The sequence below is a fragment of the Podarcis melisellensis genome (assembly GCF_964234715.1).
Source record: "Podarcis melisellensis genome assembly, chromosome: 10".
In the NCBI taxonomy this organism is placed as follows: Eukaryota; Metazoa; Chordata; class Lepidosauria; order Squamata; family Lacertidae; genus Podarcis; species Podarcis melisellensis.
The window spans coordinates 14,820,461-14,833,043 of record NC_138542.1 but is presented as its reverse complement, the minus strand read 5'-3'; the positions used below and the strand labels follow the sequence as shown (position 1 = coordinate 14,833,043).

Here is a 12,583-nt window from a genome sequence, read left to right as displayed (position 1 = left end):
ACAGGGACGTCCTATTCAATAACAACAACAACTTTATTATTTGTACCCTGCCCATCTGTGTTGGTTGCCCCAGCCACACTGGGTGGCTTCCAGCATACAGTCATACCTTATGTTGCATCCACTTCAGGTTACGTGGTTTCATGTTGCATCCCGTGGCAACCTGGAAGTACCAGAATGGGTGACTTCTGGGTTTTGCCACTCACGCATGTGCAGAAGCACTAAATAGCACTGCGCACCTACGCAGACACGGCACTTCGGCTTACATCAGTTCTGTGTTATGGACGGGCCTTCGGAATGTATCCCGTCCGTAACACAAGGTTCCACTGTATATAATATATATAATAAAATATTGAACATTAAAAAAAAAACATCCCTACCCAGGACTGCCTTCAGGTGTCTTCTGAAGGTTTTTAAGTTACTTCTCTCGTTGGCCTGGGGATCACATAACTCCATACTCCCCACCATTTCTCTGATTAAAAATAGGGATGTCCTAAGGAAAAGCTAGGGACGTGGGTGGTGCTGCGGGTTAAACCACAGAGCCTAGGACTTGCCAATCAGAAGGTCAGCGGTTCAAATCCCCGCAACGGGTCCTGCCAACCTAGCAGTTTGAAAGCACGTCAAAAAGCAAGTAGATAAATAGGTACCACTCCTGCGGGAAGGTAAACGGTGTTTCCATGTGCTGCTCTGGTTTGCCAGAAGCGGCTTAGTCATGCTGGCCACATGACCCAGAAGCAGTACACTGGCTCCCTCAGCCAATAAAGCAAGATGGGCGCCGCAACCCTAGAGTCGGTCATGACTGGACCTAGTAGTCAGGTGTCCCTTTACCTTTAAGGAAAAGCTGGACATTCTGGGATCAGATCAGAAGGCTTCTCTAAATCCAGGACTGTCCCTGGAAAAATAGGAACACGTGGAGGGTCTGGCATTGTGTAGGCCCTAAGTGTTATGGAAACAGGCTGAAAGTACTTTGGTTTGGGGGAGGTAGTTTCTGCCTTCTTGTGATATCAATAGCTTTGTTGCAGTTGTTGCTGTATTTGGAGGGATGGAAGAATCTGGCAATCTCAGTTTCTCATTTTTGCAATCTTCAGTTCTCCCCAATTCTGCCTCAGTTTGTGATTCCCCCCCCCCAAATTTTTTTTTGATGCATTTTCAAGCAATGTCTCCCAATATATACTTTTTTTGTGTGTGTGCCTTTCCTCCTAATATTACACATTCTTGCCCATTAGCTTCACAAATGCACATCTCTTTGTACATATTTTCACCTAATGCCTGCATTTTTTGTGGCAAACTCGATTGCAAAGTTCAAAGAAGTGTGACTTTTGAGGGATAACTGTGCTTTGGTTCTCACATTCATTTAAAAAGTGTGACAAAGGTAGGTTCTCATTAAGATGCAAAACCCCAATGAATTTCTCCCTATCCCTCTCATTATTACATGTTGCTCTAGTAGCATTGTATAATGAATTCTTTCCATGATGGTTGCCGCTAGTGACCTGGTTATCATATTTATTAAAACCCTGGTCAAATCAGTCTCACACACTCCAAATCATTGAGAATCTTTTCTGTTTCTTTCACTCTAGTTATGTAGATACACAAACAAATTTTTTAGCAAACAGAGGATCGTTTGGTAAACAGCCCTAAATGAAATGTCTCCAAGGATCAGGCTGAGAGTTCTTGAACAATGACATTCCCCCCCCCCCGCCACCAAATCAACAAGGGCAAGCATAAAATCCTTGCCAAATATGTGTGCCTGTTTACAGTTCATTAATGATGGAAGGTTCATTGTGCCAATGATGAACATTGGCATTACTTGCATAAACAGAGAATGAAAAGTCATTCATTTGTTATCGTTCATTGAAACAAATGGGAGATCTTAAACTTCCTTCTGTAGGCTCTCTCTTTGACCCAGAGAAACGGGGTGGATTTTAATGAATACAATTTTGGGTTACTCTAATAGCATTATCAGTGAAATGTGGGATTCCCCAGAAGCTGATTTTGAGATGATGGTCTTTTTATTATTCCTGGTATTGTGCTAACAATAAAAAAGATTGAATGAGACGATGAATGACCTTGCCAGTGGGAGTCTCGTATTTAGAACTAATGAGGATGTCTTTGAGAAAGCTGCAGCTTGGAATAATGAAAAGTTTCCACTTGCCAAAATGTTTATTGAGCTTTTATAAATATAAAAAAGACGCAAAACCCAGAATCTCTTTGCTTATTAGGGGAAGATTCAGCGGCTGTGCTGGTGCAGTTCTATTAAATTCAGGGTCAGCATTTATTGAGATGCCCCTGCTGTCAGAATCAGTGGCATTTAAAAGCATGTGCTGACAGTTTCAGGCCAGGTTAGCTGTCAGGAACCTGTCACTGACCACTTGGCTATGCGGTTAAAGCTCAGTGGTCCACCTCTAGGAGCATATGATTGGCCTAAGGTGACCTGTATGTTCTTGGCTTGAGGTTTGCTTTATCACTCCAGGTCACGAGGGGCACAAGCGGTATGTAAGAGGCCATCATACACTTGCTGCTCAGAGCTTTATGGTTGCGATATCTCCCATTTCTCTCCTTCGCCTCCCCCTTTGATTCTTCCTCCCTTCTCCATCCTTAAGAGTCTCTCTCTCTCTCTGGCCCTGACCTAATCCCCTCCCTGTCACTTCTTTGCAAACAGTTTCCTCTGCGTGCGACTCTACTGCCCAAACTGCCATATTGCTCCATCTTTCTGGATTTACACATCTGTATGGATCGCATAAAGAAGACTGATTGCTGAAGAATTGGTGCTTTTGAATAATGGTTCTGGAGGAGACTCTTGAGAGTCCCATGGACTGCAAGAAGATCAAACCTATCCATTCTGAAGGAAATCAGCCCTGAGTGCTCACTGGAAGGACAGATCCTGAAGCTGAGGCTCCAATACTTTGGCCACCTCATGAGAAGAGAAGACTCCCTGGAAAAGACCCTGATGTTGGGAAAGATGGAAGGCACAAGGAGAAGGGGATGACAGAGGACAAGATGGTTGGACAGTATTCTCGAAGCTACCAGCATGAGTTTGACCAAACTGCGGGAAGCAGTGGAAGACAGGAGTGCCTGGCGTGCTCTGGTCCATGGGGTCACGAAGAGTCAGACACAACTAAATGACTAAACAACAACATGGTTGAGCACTGTGATTATCATCCGCTCATCTCCTGTTGTTGAAGGCAGGAGCCTCCCAGCCTCCCAAGCCAATGGTCTGTAATTCTGAGGAAGCAGGCAGCATAAGATCTGATGATTTCAGAGTAATGAATTTATCGCTTTCTTTGAACATGTGCAGTGTCCAAATTACGGATGCAAATAACAGATTCCCATCCCACATATTTACTCGATAGTTTAGTTAATATCCAACTGATTTGAGCAACGGGGACAGTTTTATTCATGTTTCCTCAGACTGACGCTAAGATACACTTACAAATTACTAGCTTCTCCAACCATTAATTACATTTCGGCATTTGGCTTTGGCTAGCTTCCTCTAATTATCTTACCCTGATCTGGCCACAGGCTAAAAGCATACAGTACAGGGTATTGGTGGTTACTCTCATAATTTGCATTCCATTGGAATAGTTTGTGTGAGGACAGCTTTGCACAAAATGTTTTTTTGCAGTTAGGAGCCGTATAGCAATCTACAAACACATTGTAAATATGCACCGAGATTAACAATTTGTTCTATTCTGAGAGCCAGTGTGGTGCAGTGGTTAAGAGCAGTAGTCTCGTAATCTGGTGAACCAGGTTCGCATCTCCGCTCCTCCACATGCAGCTGCTGGGTGACCTTGGGCTAGTCATGCTTCTCTGAAGTCTCTCAGCCTCACTCACCTCACAGAGTGTTTGTTGTGGGGGAGGAAGAGAAAGGAGAATGTTAGCCGCTTTGAGACTCCTTCAGGTAGTGATAAAGCGGGATATCAAATCCAAACTCTTCTTCTATTCGCTGGCTGCTTGTTATCGTGGTTACAATTCCACACAACCCACAGACACAGAGAGAAAGTGGAGCCACATCTTCACAGTCTCAGGAAGGCTGCTTTAGGAAGACACTCTACAAGAAGAGGAAATGTCCATGTGGCTCTGGGCAGCTGGAAACAACAAAACATGCCCCTTTTCACTGCATAAATTTCCAAGTTGTACAGAAGAACTTTATACCTCTCTACTACTTAAAGGTGAAAACCCGGATGTGACATACTCAGTTGCTAGATTTTGCACTGTCAGCATGGGTATTCGTCGACGGTTGGTCTGCGCCACAAACTAGGCCTAAACTGAAGGCTCAAAATGCAAGACCTGAGCTCCTTTATGTTCCCTCCCTTAGAGTCGCTTTCAACCGTTTGTCCTTGTTTTTATATTTTAAAGTTATGTATGGTACAATCACTTTTTAGCTATTTGTTTTTTGCTCACCAGAGCAAGACGGTTTGAGCATTTTGGTCCACCTGCACTGGCTACCAATTAGCCCAATACAAAGTGCTGGTTTTGACCTATAAAGCCTTAAATGGCTCAAGACCGCAATACTTCAAGGACTGCCTCTTTCCATATGAACCTAACCAGACCCTGAGATCATCTTCTGAGGCGCTCTTTCATGTGCCTCCTCCTTGAGAGGTCAGGAGGGTGGCAACACGAGAACAGGGCCTTCTCTGCAGTGGCTCCCCATCTGTGGAATGCTCTCCCCAGGGAAGTTTGCCTGGCACCTTCATTACACAGCTTTACGCATCAGGCAGAAATGTTCCTTTTTAACCAGGCCTTTGGTTGACCTGATCAACATCCTATATCCTTTTAAAATGTGGCTCTTTTTTGGGGGGGGGGGGATATTTTTGAATCATTGTCTTTATTTTAATTTTATATATTGTGATCTTTTTTGTGAGATCTTCAGGTATAGGGCTATATATAAATTCAATAAATAATGATAATGATAATGATAATGAGTGGTCTGGTGACATGTAACATGCAGAATAACAGCCTGTACATATGCAGACAGACCCCCCCCCCCAGTAACATTATAGTGTCCACATTAGGGATGGGTGGATCAGTTTATTTCTGGTCTGTGAGTCATATATGTTCTTTTGTAAGTCCATTCTGTACCATTTCCACTTTCATATGAGATTTTTAAAAGAAAAAAACATACGCAAATTAGTTTTTATATATGTTTTTTATCACAAAATACATACTTAGATGTGTGTTTTTATCTTGATGTAGACATTTCTAAATGTATTTCATTCTAAAACGTGCATTTTTAGTATGTTATTTTACTCAACGACTCTCTCTCAAAATGGAGAGAAGTGAAAAATCTAAAGAATAATGATGTTCTGGGAGGTACAAATGAGGCTGCTTCACTTATAAATGCAGACCAATTGAAATGCTCATCCATACCTGGTCCTCAAACTGCAAAAACACGTTCTTTCCCATATTATACGAAGGAACCTTGAGGAACTAATAACTCTCTGCATGGGAAGCAATTGTAGGAACTAGAGAGAAATGAGACCTATTAGAAAGTTCTGATTATACAGGAAAGGAATGTCTGGAGCTGCCAGATAGATAGAAGTGTAACTTTGCTGCATTGTAGGCAAGAGAATCTTTATAATTTGATCGACATATAGTTAAAGAAGTTAAGAATATGCTTACACCAACTCCGAACTTTGCTTGATAGACCCGCAACAGCATGCATCAGCTACTTTTAACTTTCTTACGTTCAGGAAACAAAGGAACAAACCGGACAGCTTAAAATTCAAGAACTCAAATGCTTCCTCCGGATACTGACAAGAAAGCAATTAAGGAGGCCTACAGCCTTCAATTTGCTGGCAATCATATGCCTCTCTAGAGAATAACACAAGTAAAAGTCTGAACAATAAACTTATTAGAGATGCAGAGCGCATACATTTTCAGTATTTTTTTTTCACCTTTGCTCAAAGTTTTCTACATAACCACCATTAATAATAATAATAATTTATTTGCACAACTATTTTCTTATTCTGTGCACGATTAAATGATGGTACCATAATTGGCAGCTGTTGCTCGCAGGCATGTGATTCTTTCCAACATCACGATGGCTATATCTGTGACTGGGCAAGCTGTTCTGGTGCAGGTCTCTGGACTCATCTGTGACTGACACTCTGACACCATGGGAATGGATTAATAAGGCCAGCAGTAGGAAGCTGAGGAACGAGTGACAGCTGTGGAACACAACAGCCTAGCCAGGATTGGCACTGCCCTGTGAGAGCAGCAGGATCAAGGACTGAGAGGGGGAAAGCCTAGACTTCAAGAAAAAGGTCAGCAGTATCATCAGGGATTCAGGATTGTGAGCTGATGCCAGATACAGGATGCAGGACCTGAGAGCGTTGTGCTACCAAGGTTGTGAGGAAAGATATCAAGACAAGGCAAGGACACTGGTTCTTCTCTGAGGGAGGTAACAGAATGGCCACATGAGAAGACCTGAAGTTCTCAACCTATAGAGGTGGTCAGAAATCAGAAATTGGCCCCAATTTAGAGAACAACAGAACAGGAATCTCTTGACTGGAAGTATCTCTAGATGTATTGCACAGTTTATAGCTCTGTGTAGGTACAGTGGTACCTCAGGTTAAGTACTTAATTCGTTCCGGAGGTCCATACTTAACCTGAAACTGTTCTTAACCTGAAACACCACTTTAGCTAATGGGGCCTCCTGCTGCTGCCGCGCCGCCGGAGCCCAATTTCTGTTCTCATCCTGAAGCAAAGTTCTTAACCCGAAGCACTATTTCTGGGTTAGCGGAATCTGTAACCTGAAGCGTATGTAACCTGAAGCGTATGTAACCCGAGGTACCACTGTATATGGATTCAGTCATTATCATCCTTACAGTAGGATATCCATATGAACAAACACTAAATGCTAGCATCTAAAGCAACACTTCATGTATAGACATGGGGGAGAAAATTGATTCAGTTGGTATTTAAAGGTGAACATATTTAGTTGAAAGTTTCTAAAATAATATGGAAAGTAAAACACAGCCATCCTTTGAAATCCGCACTTTCATGAATTTTGCAATGCTGTCCTCCAGACATGTGAAGTGTTTTAAAAATGCATATAGTAAAGTATGCATTAAAATCCATGTATTAGTAAACACACACACACAACATACAAAAATGCATTATATTAGGTGAAATTGCTGCGGGGGGGGGATGTGTATATTAGGCAAAAATTGCATGTTAGGATGTGTGTTTGCACAAAACACTGAATTTTTCATGAGTTTTTTTTTAAAAAAATCACAAGCTGAGGTAGAAATGGGGACTATAGAATTTAAGGTTGGAATAATAAGATACTGAGAAAAACTGAAACTGAGAAATTTGCCCACCCCAAGCATTGACATCTGTGATATTTATTTATTTCACAAGATATATATATATTGCTTAATTAAAAAAAACCTCTAGGTAGTTTACATAAAACAATATAAAATGGTCATAAGAAAAAATGAATCAAACTTTAAAAGCAAATAGACATAATGTTTAATGAAAACTAGGGAAAAAAAGAAGTTGAAAAGCAAATATGCTTAATAAAATCGCATCCCTGGGGAGTCTTACCTAAACAAAATCTTTCTCAGCAGACACTGAAAACAATACACTGAAGGAATCTGCCTAAAGTGTATAGACATAGAGTTCCAGCAAGCACTGAAGTTCCACTGAAGAGTGGTTCTTTTCAAGGGTGGAGAAACATTTCTAAAGGTGTCAGTTTCACCTTTAATGGAGACAAATTCTTTGGAAAGTAAACAAAAAACCTGAGTCTGAATCCTGCTCAGTTCCTCCGCAGTTTTCTTTGCTTTATTCCAATATCCTCCAAAGTTTTGTGCCTCTGTTGATGCATCTAGAAATATCTATGAAAATGTGTCTTAGCGATCCCAAAGCAGTTGGAATTATAGACATTGGTTTTCCTTACAGATTCTGAAGCATTCTGATTATAAAATTGAATGGAAAGCTTGTAAATCTGCACACTTTTGCTCCAATGCACACTGTTGCCATGACAGAATATCACCTGTATGTGTGATAGCAGAGCAGCGCCTCTGCTTCTAAAACAGCACGTTCAACTAGAGGATCCAGCAAACGACAAATTTCTCCTCCAAGACAGCTGCGTCCAAATGTCATTCTTAATTCCAGAATGAGCCTTGGCTTTGCACCGATATAAAACCATGCTTGCAAACCTATAAATGGAAGAGACAGATGGAGGTTGTAGCTGAGCAGTGGAATATCTGCTTTGCATGCAGGTTCAATCTCAGGCCTATCCAGCTAGGGCTAGGAATGTTCCTGGCCTTAAACGCTGGAAAAAAAACATCCTCTGCCAATGTGGACAACACTGGTCTGATTCGATGCAAGGCACCTTCTTATGTTTATTTTGGGAAACTTCAATCAGTTAGCACATTCCACACTAGCTATGCTGGCTTCCCAGAGCATTTCTAAGCCCAATTTAAAGTGCTGTTTTCATACCCACCAACATTTCTCCGATGAAAATAGGGACGTCCTAAATCAGGGGTCAGCAAACTTTTTCAGCAGGGGGCAAGTCCACTGTCCCTCGGACCTTGTGGGGGGCCGGACCATATTTTTTTTGGGGAAAATGAATGAATTCCTAGGCCCCACAAATAACCCAGAGATGCATTTTAAATAAAAGGGCACCTTCTACTCGTGTAAAAACACGCTGGTTCCCGGAGACTGTCCGTGGGCCGGATCTGGCCCCTGGGCCTTAGTATGCCTACCCATGTCCTAAACAACAACAACAACAACAACAATAATAATAATGCCCTGTCCATCTGTATCCTCTCCTCTCCTAAATCTGGATAGGATTGGACTGATTGTTATAAAACTCTTGGACAAACTTTTTACATGAAAAGCAACAGAAAGCCTAAGCTTGGCCTTCTTCCTGTTGTCCTTGCCCTACCTAGGACATCCAAGCATTAATGTAAGAAACTAAACATCGTTCTGGAGGGCCTCAAACATTTTACATGCAAAGTTTCAATTCAGACCATTTAAAGAATATTTAGGAAATCTATATAACACACCAAAACACCAGGCAGATATCCATGCTCCCACACTTTGCTTGGGTTGTTCTGCAGAATACTTGGCATTGATCAAGTCATGTGTGGAACAACAGGTATCTTTGAGACAAAGTGTGAACAGCACATGACTCCCCTGAGCATTCCAAATGAGAAACAGTTGTCACTGTGATCTGCACAACAATTGATTGGAACTGGACAGAATTTCCTAAAGTGCTATTGCATGACTTCGACCAAGTCAAAGATGTGTTTATGGTGTGTTTTTTAAAAAAATAATAATAATCAAAAAGTGGTCTGTATCAATCTAAGTGCCACTCAAACTTGCCATGCTGTTACAAATAAACAATGGTCCTCCACAGGTTTTTTTTTCCCTATTCATATTTCTACTTACTCTGATCAAAAACCACAATTCCAATCCAGGCTATACCTGGGCTAATTTATCGGTGCAGCATAAATAGCAATCTTAAACGCTCTTGTTACTCCTCTTTGTTGCTTAATTTAAGTCCTGTCTCCCCACCCCAGAACCCACAGTTCAATATGCAAACCAGAAGAGAAACCCAACGGAAAGCATCTTTGGAAACTTTGGGAGACTACCTTTCACCACCTAAGCCACCCAGTAACCAATATATTCTGTGTGGTCTCATAGATCCTCTTTAATTAAAGGCACTGTTAAAAGTTCCCCCTGGTGTTGTGCTGTGCTTGACATTTTGTTGAGTGGAAATTTGCTGTGTTGGTGCTATGCTCTCAGGAATGCGATCATTAATTAGGGACACCTTTAGATGCATCTATCCTTGGTTTCATTTTCAGGTTTTTTCCCCCAAAAATGTTACATGATGCTTTCGTGCTATTTTAGACTTTACACTAATGTACTTTTGTGAACATTTGTGACAAGGATATAGAAGGTGCTCGTTCATTGCTAGAACAGCTATAAAAGGAAATAAAACTGAGCCACACACGTAGCAGTTGCATCTTGATCATCAAGTTGAATTTTCACCTTCATTTGCTAAGCAGAACATGCCAAGAGGGGAAAAGGTGTGTGCACATCTCAAGTGAAATCCCTTGTGCAAAGAAGGCTGTTTTAGTTTTAAAGTGAGTGAGTGAGGCTGCCTGCAATACAATTTGAGCCAAGCAATAACTCGTCTTCTTTTAGCACACCACTGAACCTAAATAAAGCATGCTCAGTACTAGTAGTTGTAGCTATACCAGGAGCAGTACAAAATAACTGACGGTATATCGGTGGATATTGGCAATAACAGCTGAACAAAATCTGTTGGGTTCAAAGGCAGTAGCCCTCATAAGGAATTCGATATAAATCTGCAAATGGGAAATCAGGAATATTTGGTTGTCAGCACAGACCCCTCTATGGCAAGGGTGGCCAACTCCCAAGAGACTGCGATCTACTCATGAGTTAAAAATTGGCAGTGATCTACCCCCTTTTTAGGGGTTCAGGTCAAAGGTTGTTGAGCTTTTTTGGGGGAGCCTAAGTTGTTGAACTTCTTTGAGGGGAGCCAGTGATCTTCTACCAGTGATCTATCACAGATGTCCAGTGATCTACCAGTAGTTCACAATCTACCTGTTGGATATGCCTGCTCTGTGATGCTTCATGGTCTGCACATTCTTTTCAGTCAATATGAGATCAGCATTAGACTGAAGGGGGCTGCGTTACTCACCTGGTCAATCAGGGTTTTCATTCCCATTTTGAAAACCTTATTCCTGAGTAAGACAGACCAATAATTCATTGCTCAGGAACTGTGCCTGTCCTCTATGAGCTCCAGGCTCACAGGAGAAGCCCAGCAATATCCCGTCAAGAATTCAAGACATTCAGAGCACCTTCAGGACCTTGGAGAGCTCCCAGGGTGGGTCCTACAAGCTGCTGTCCCTGTAGCTAAAGCCTTTCTCTCGTCTTGGCAAGTAAGCTCTGCTTTTCCAAAGGAACTGGCTAACTGTTAACTGGCTCTCATCTTATCTGCAGTCCTTACTTGCATTCTTTAAAAAAATTAAAATAAATCCATATGGATATAAAGCTGCAAATCTATTTCCCCTACTCGGAGCAAGTCCCACTGTAGTCACTGGTTCTTATAGCCGAAGCAACACCAAACTGTTAGATGACCAAATGAATCAAAATGCCCTTTCTGCAGTTTCTCATACCCTCACATGCTTGTTAGGACTTAAAACCCAGATTAAATGTGTGGCTGAAAGTTGAGAGAAGGAGAGATATGCCTCCTTCTCTGCCCACCTCTACCGCTGACAGCATGATCTTAAGGACTGCTGCTGCTGCCCAGGAGGACTGCATGCTGAAGGCCTCAAGGGCCCTGCCCTTGCCTCTTTCCACCTGGCTTGGGGCGGGGCTTGACAGGCGCCACAAGTACTGTGGCTGCTGCCCAGCAGTGAGGGCTCCTCTTTTAAATTGTTTTTTCTCTGTGTTGTTTTAAACTATACCATCTTGGCTGTGAGCCCTGGAAGACCTGTACCCTGCCTTGCTGGCCTTTTCCCATCTGGCCTGGCAGAGTGGAGTGCTGACTGACTCCAGCTACAAAAACTGAGGCTGTTGAACAGATTCTTGGGCTGGAGTATTGTTTATGGGGGGTTAAGAGAGCTTGTTGCTGTTATTTTTATTATTGTTGTTCTATCTTTAGTCTTAGATTTTACGATTTACGTGGAAATTGTTTCCATTTGGTAGTGTACATTGTGATGTGTTTTATTTATTGTTTATGACTTCTGCTATGTTTGTAATTATGTAAATCTTGTCATGTTGTGAGCTGCCTTGAGCATAGTTTCAACTATGGAAATACAAATAAAATGATGATGATGATTGTGCCAGGTCCTCAAATCAGTTTGGGGGCAGATCTGAGTTGGGTTGCATCACACCAGTCTGAAGCACCAGATTGGGCCCAAAATCAGATCAGAGATGCCATGCACATCCTTAGTTTGAATATATGGTGTGGATATGGCCTTGAATAATTCTCTTAATCCCCCTGCCCCATAGCACAGGTGAGATGTTACTCTACTGAACCACATGGGTATGATCAGTGATGGATTTGTACATATTCATTCATTCAGGGACGTGGTGGCACTGTGGTCTAAACCACTGAGCCTCTTGGGCTTGCCGATTGGAAGGTTGGCAGTTCGAATCCCTATGATGGGGTGAGATCCCATTGCTCTGTCCCAGCTCCTGCCAACCTAGCAGTTTGAAAGCACACCAGTGCAAGTAGATAAATAGGTACTGCTGTGGCAGGAAGGTAAACAATGTTTCTGTGCACTCTGGTTTCCGTCACAGTCCTCTATGCACCAGAAGCAGTTTAGTCATGCTGGCCACGTGACCTGGAAAGCTGTCTGTGGACAAACGCTGGCTCCCTCGGCCTGAAAGTGAGATGAGCACTGCAACCCCATAGTCGCTTTTGACTGAACTTAACCGTCCAAGGGTCATTTACCTTTTACCTTATTCATTCATTCATTCATCATTTTATTCATATGCCACCTTTCCACAGTTAAAACAATGCTCAAAGTGGCTTACAATATGAAGAGATTTACACAATTACAAACATAGCAGTCATAAAAATAAATAAAACACATCAAAA

The 12,583-nt window shown here is 42.1% G+C and overlaps 1 long non-coding RNA gene across 1 annotated transcript; it reads right to left on the bottom strand.

Annotated features, from left to right (window-relative positions):
- Window positions 1-7,446: 7,446 nt before the first annotated feature.
- On the bottom strand, window positions 7,447-9,139 carry LOC309379745. Its single transcript, XR_014172629.1, has 2 exons — window positions 9,012-9,139; window positions 7,447-8,159 (listed from the first exon to the last, which is right to left on the bottom strand). It is a non-coding gene; the product is annotated as an uncharacterized lncRNA (long non-coding RNA).
- Window positions 9,140-12,583: the final 3,444 nt, after the last annotated feature.